This window comes from Eleginops maclovinus, chromosome 9, assembly GCF_036324505.1.
Source record: "Eleginops maclovinus isolate JMC-PN-2008 ecotype Puerto Natales chromosome 9, JC_Emac_rtc_rv5, whole genome shotgun sequence".
NCBI lineage: Eukaryota > Metazoa > Chordata > Actinopteri > Perciformes > Eleginopidae > Eleginops > Eleginops maclovinus.
This window is the reverse complement of record NC_086357.1, coordinates 10,622,197-10,628,221: the sequence shown is the minus strand read 5'-3', so window position 1 is coordinate 10,628,221 and position 6,025 is coordinate 10,622,197. Positions and strand designations below refer to the sequence as shown.

Sequence of the window (6,025 nt, the reverse complement as noted above, 5' to 3'; positions counted from 1 at the left end):
GCCAAAACGTAGGACTTGTAAAAACCGGTACAGTTTAGGTACTGGATTGTAATGTTTTGCTACCACTGATAAGAAACAAAAAAAAAATGTATGTTTAAAAAAATTGCTTCTTGTCTATTACAAGTTAGCAACAACCTGAAGCATACATTGCTCTAATGTCTAGTTTACCTAAATAGGAAAATAATACACTAAATGAACATCATGCTGTATTGAAAAAGACTAGAAACTCGCAACAAAGCCCAAACACTATTACCTACTACTGATTTTGTGTTTGAAAACAATGTGGGAAGTAGGATGATTTCCTCATGGACTTCCTTACACTCTGACTTATTTAGGCAATCAGAAGAGACCATGGAGTGCCAGACAATATACATTATCTGCAATAAACATCACCGACTGGATCAGCTTACTAGTATATTGAAGTGACTGCATGTGGTATAAAAGGTACTGTAAATTCCTGACTGTTCCTGTGTTTAGCTGTAATTAGTTCCTGGGACTTGGTTAGTAAAAATAGCCATGAGAATAAACAATATAATATATAGTAGAAATTCCTTCCCCTCTATCCCAATATGGAAACAAAATAACAGAAATATTATAAACATAAGGTTTATTTCACAATACCTTGACAAAGTGGATTTGGTTGCCATCCATCTCGGGTACATGTGGCCCTGTTGGCACCATCTTTGCTCCTGTAGCCTGTCTGACACCTGTAACCTGTCGTCTCACCCAATTTGTATGTTTGCTTCCAAAAGGAGTCCCATGAGGTCACATCTGGGACTCTTAGTTTGCTGCAAGTAACCTCTAGAATAAGAAAACCCTTTATAAATGTCATGTAATTGTAATGAGGTGCTTGGGAAATGCAGCTCAGGGCCGGACTCCTCCCCCAACCACTGCCCTAATTAGTGCAGAGTATAAATTGCACCTGCTGCCATTGTTCTTCCCTTTGGCTCTGCCTTCATGGTCGGTGGTGCAGGTAGGCTGTCTCTCTCAAAACATTGGTCTCCGTGACTTCTAGTTTTTGTAGCTCACTTGCTGTTTCCTTTCAGTTTGTCCTGTGACTCTTTCTTCCTGTGGTGAGTAGAGCAAAGAACCTCAATTGTTTGTGCCTCATGGTGGTTAATCTTTAACTGGATTGCTTTTACCATTGCCTTTAGGTTCACCTGCTGCTGTTTTTTTTTTTGTGTATGCCAGTTGCTGTTTTTGTTTAGGCCAGTTAACTGTTTGGTTTATTCTGTTTTGATTTAGTTTATATTGTTTGTTTATATTTAGCTTTTTTTGCTTGTTTTGTTTATATTGACTGGGTTAGCTTGTTTTGCCTTTCTCTTTATAGTTTAGTTTCAGTTTAGTCTTTGTTTAGCCAACTGGGGTTCCTCTTTGTTTGTTTAACCTTGTTTTCAGTTATTTATTTTCCGTTTGTAAAGCTGAGTGCCGGTCACTGGGGGGGCTAGTCACCCTCATTATTTGTTGTGGTGAAGATCACCGGGAAGCACGAGTGAGTGACCTGTTTGCTGTGTGTGGTTTTCTGTGGCTGCACCTGATGAGTATTTGGTTGCACCCTAGTGTCACGAGGAGTAGCCTGCCACCCCATTAACTGGCCTCAGCTCACTTTAGATTTAGTTACTTGTTTTTATAGAAACAAGAAACTTTAAATGTTACATTTTAGATAACAATTTTAATCCCATTATATAATAAAGATCCTTTTAAAACTGAGTAATTCTTGTTGTTTTATAACCCATTATTTTGTCTTCCAGCACCGTCTTCCTGAGTTTCCTTTTTCTTTTGATTTACAATTAACAAAAGTGACTTTATTCTGAAACACGTCTCTGCCCCTCAGTCCTGAACCTGTGTCATACTCTTTTTATGTTTATATCCTGGGGTGCAAGTCAACAGATGGCGTTGTCGGTCCTCCATCCCACTTCGTTATAATTTAAATGTAACCACCATCATCACAGCTTAATGAACCATACACAGTAAAAACAGCAATCACAGTAGTATCATACCTTGGCAAATCGGTCTGATAGTCCACTCTCCGTCCTCTTTGCATGTAGTTACTAATGAGGTGCCTTGACGGTTAGAAATCCAGTACTTGTCTCCACAATTTACCGTCACTTCGTCACCAGGTGAAAACGTGTTTCTATAAGCAGGTTCATACCTGGTTCCTTTCAGCGCTGGCAGTTGTAGTTTACTTTTTATTGCTGTATGTGTTGGAACAGTACACATATTATACGTCAGAACCAACATTTATTGGTAAGTGTCACCAGCACATTGGATAACTCTGTTTATCCTTACGTTCACACAAAGGTGTGGGGCTCCATTCTGCTCTTACTCCTTGCTTTGTGCATTTTGAATCTCTGGCTTCAGTGCGTGTAAACGAGGGTTTACACCGAAACTCCAGGACTTGATCTTCTTTGTACTCTTGGATTTCTCCAAGCATATCACCATTTTCAATCTCGGGTGCTATACATATTATCTCTGTTGAATAATACCCAAGCAAGAATAAACATTTCTTTAGGAAAAGGCAAATGGAAAGAAACACAAGACACTTTGTATTTCCCGTTTCACACCCTGCAATACCTTTGCATCTTGGAACTTGGTCTACTCACCCTCCATTTTCATCACAATAGATCTGTTGGCCCAATTAACACTTCAGTGTTGGATTTGCAGCTGAATCGAACTACATTGCCATAGGTTACTTCATCCATGTCCCCATTCACAAGGACATTATTGTTCACATGGACATTATTGTCCTCATGGATTACTGGACACTGTTGCGGTGAAACAAACAAAACCAAAACGAACCATTTCAAAATGAATACTAGTCTCCAAGAAAGAAATTTAGGATCAGCCTTTGAGGGAAAATATAGTTGTTGGGTGCTGTACATATTATCTCTTTTGCATAATACACACAAGCAAGAATAAAGATGTATTTAGGAAAAGGCAAATGAAAAAGCTGTAGTGTCGATGCAGCCTGTAACAATGGGGTGTTGGAGGGTATGGTTGTATAACATCTGTTGATGTTTTTTAACAGAAAGTTCATAGCTGGTTCCTTCTGGTGTTGGCAGATTTAGTTTACATGTTTTTGTTGCACTGTCCTTTAGGACTAGTTTTCAGTTGTATGAGTTGCTCAATTCACACATACAGTATGTTCACTTTAAGTCCTGGATCTGGTTTTATTCCTATATAATAAATGTGTATTATATATAGAAAGGCAGATGGACTAATAAATAAATCCCCCTCTACCTTCCTGTTGTAACAAAGTATCCATCTTAAGGCATAGTATAAATAACCTAACAATGTAAAAAATTACGAGCACCTCTCCCCTACAACACACAAACACATACTCTCTCTCTTTCTCTCTGATTGGTTTACCTATATATACATTGTGTGTATTACAGTTTTTTACAGTTGCTAACACACTAAAATGACATGCATAGCACAATTATTTAAACTGACACACAGAGAGCAAAACCTCTTAAGTCTCCAAAACTCTAAACACATGTTCTGCTTTACACACATTTTGCAATTCAAAATGGCACGTTTTAAATGCACTGAACACGGTTTCCTTGCATAAGACACAACAATCTGACATAAAGTCACATGTTTGCCATATCAAAACACTGCCATTCAAAATAACATTTCATGAGCTAATTGGCCAAAATATTTGCCACCTGGCCAAACACCTCAATGCTTAGTTGTTAGCACTTCAATCAGGAAGTAAGCACTATAAAAGCACCACAGGTGAGCATCTTTTTTTACAACAACAATGGAAAACGTCGCAGAGAGAGGAAGAGTGAGAATGAGAGGAGGATGAAGAGTGAGAGGTAGGGGTAGAGCTGGTAGAGGAGTTCATGGCCAAAGACAACAACTTTCCAATGAAATCAGAGCAACCTTAGTTGATCATGTCATCAACCATGGGCTGACAATGCGAGAGGCTGGACAGAGAGTGCAGCCCAACTTGAGCCGTTTTACTGTCGCCTCTGTCATTTGGACATTTACACTGGAGCACAGGCATGTAACTAAAGGACTGAGAGATGCAACCATGGTGGAGGAAGGGGCCTAATGTTCACCGGGGTACAGGAAGCTGCCATTGTAAACTTGGTTTCGGAAAGTAATGAAATCAGATTAAGAGATATTCAAAGTCACATCATCCAAGACAACACCGTATTCAACAGTTTGTCCACATTGGCTCGCATTTTCGAGCGAAACCAAATCAGTATGAAACAACTTTATAAGGTGCCTTTTGAGAGAAACTCTGAAAGAAACAAAGAGCCCATACCACCGTATGAATGATGCAGAGCATCGAAGAAACAGGTATGTTATAGTATGGGACAACGTGAGCTTTCATCATGCAGCCCCAGTCCAAACCTGGTTTGCTAACCACCCACCATTTGTCGTGCAATACCTCCCACCATACTCACCATTTCTGAACCTCATAGAAGAGTTCTTTTCAGCATGGCAGTGGAAGGTTTACGACCGGCAGCCCTTTGTGCACATGCCTCTTTTGCAGGCTATGGAAGAGGCATGTGATGAAATTGATGTGGGTACGATTCAGGGATGGATAAGGCACTCAAGGCGCTTATTCCCTCGATGTCTGGCAAGGGAAGATATTGCCTGTGATGTGGACGAGGCGTTGTGGCCAGATCCAGCTATGCGGCGAGATGCTGCCTAATTACAGTATTTTTCTCGCCTCTTTTTTTTATATATATTTTTTCTGCACATTTTTTCTGTAATTTTCTTTTTCAGTTTACTGTTTTTTGTTAGCATATTTTTGTTTACTCCAATGTATCTGCTGTGCATATTTTGCATTGACTTTTTTGGTGAAAAATAAAAAATAACAGCAGCATGTGTGTGTATCTGCAAACATTTCTCTGCATGTGAACAATCTGAAGAATTTTCAACAATTTGAATTATTTTAGTATTATGGCAAAGCTTACTAAAGAGGTTAGTGCTTTACATTTTGCCCAACAGTGTGTAGTTGGTGAGACAAAAATCTGGTAATATGAATGAAGTGTGTGCCGTTTGGTACAAAAGTTAGATTTTCATAATGGTATATGTAGTTTTGGTTGCAGTGCTTCATTTTGCAGGATATATGAGGTATTTTTCAGTTTGGGTGTGTGGTTGTGTGAATTGTGTAGTATTTTGATAAAACCAGGATAGTTTCCAAAATTGTGTTTAAGAAATTGTAAAAAACTATATAAAACAACCCTTATTTGGAAATACCTGACAAATCCAGACCAGAAATGTAATTATTTACATTTGACTTATCTGAAGAAGTCCATAAATTTAAGGACTGCTGTCTGACACGGGTTTAGAATAAGTTGTTCCCGTACCTTCTATCATTACTTAAGTAATGTCTCTCTACAAAGTCCCAATAAAGACCCATATCCCTCCTGTTCTACAAAAAGTACACTGGCTTCCTGTGTGTCTTGTCAATCTCTTTCTTCTGGTTAATCATTAACACGTGAGTCCAGCAATCTCATTTCACTTCCAGTTAGCTCAATCGTTTACTGGCAGAGGGCAGGGTCATCACACCATCAAAACATCGAACCAATCTCAATGTACCAAAGGGTATTCCTTTTCTCAGTCAGTGACAGAACAGTGGTGGGAGAGGGGCAGTGGGGTAGGGTAACTAAGCACATTTACTCAAATATTGTATTTAAATACAGTTGTAGATACTTTGTACTTCTACTCCACTTCTATTCAGGGGCTAATCGTGTACTTTTACCCTACAATATTTATTTAATACCTTTAGTCACTTTACAGATTTGGATTGATGATGTGTAATGTAATCAACACTTAAATAAGACTTTAGTTTCCCCTGGAGTAAAATCACCAGCAACCCTGCAGTATACAAAATCATTAAAACTAGCTGCACCTTTACCAGCTTTGATAACACTTCAATGCGTCAGTAATTATAATCAAAACCTATAACAAATATTATTCTGAAATAAATAAACAGTTTTATTTTCAATCATTTGCCAGCAAGGCGCATACTTTTGATGGGGGACACAACATGGTTCCCTTG

The 6,025-nt window shown here is 38.7% G+C and overlaps 1 long non-coding RNA gene across 1 annotated transcript; it reads left to right on the top strand.

Moving 5' to 3' along the window:
- Positions 1 to 949: 949 nt before the first annotated feature.
- Positions 950 to 4,773, top strand: LOC134869641 (uncharacterized). The gene is made up of 3 exons (XR_010166438.1): positions 950 to 973; positions 1,047 to 1,073; positions 1,155 to 4,773. It is a non-coding gene; the product is annotated as an uncharacterized LOC134869641 (long non-coding RNA).
- Positions 4,774 to 6,025: the final 1,252 nt, after the last annotated feature.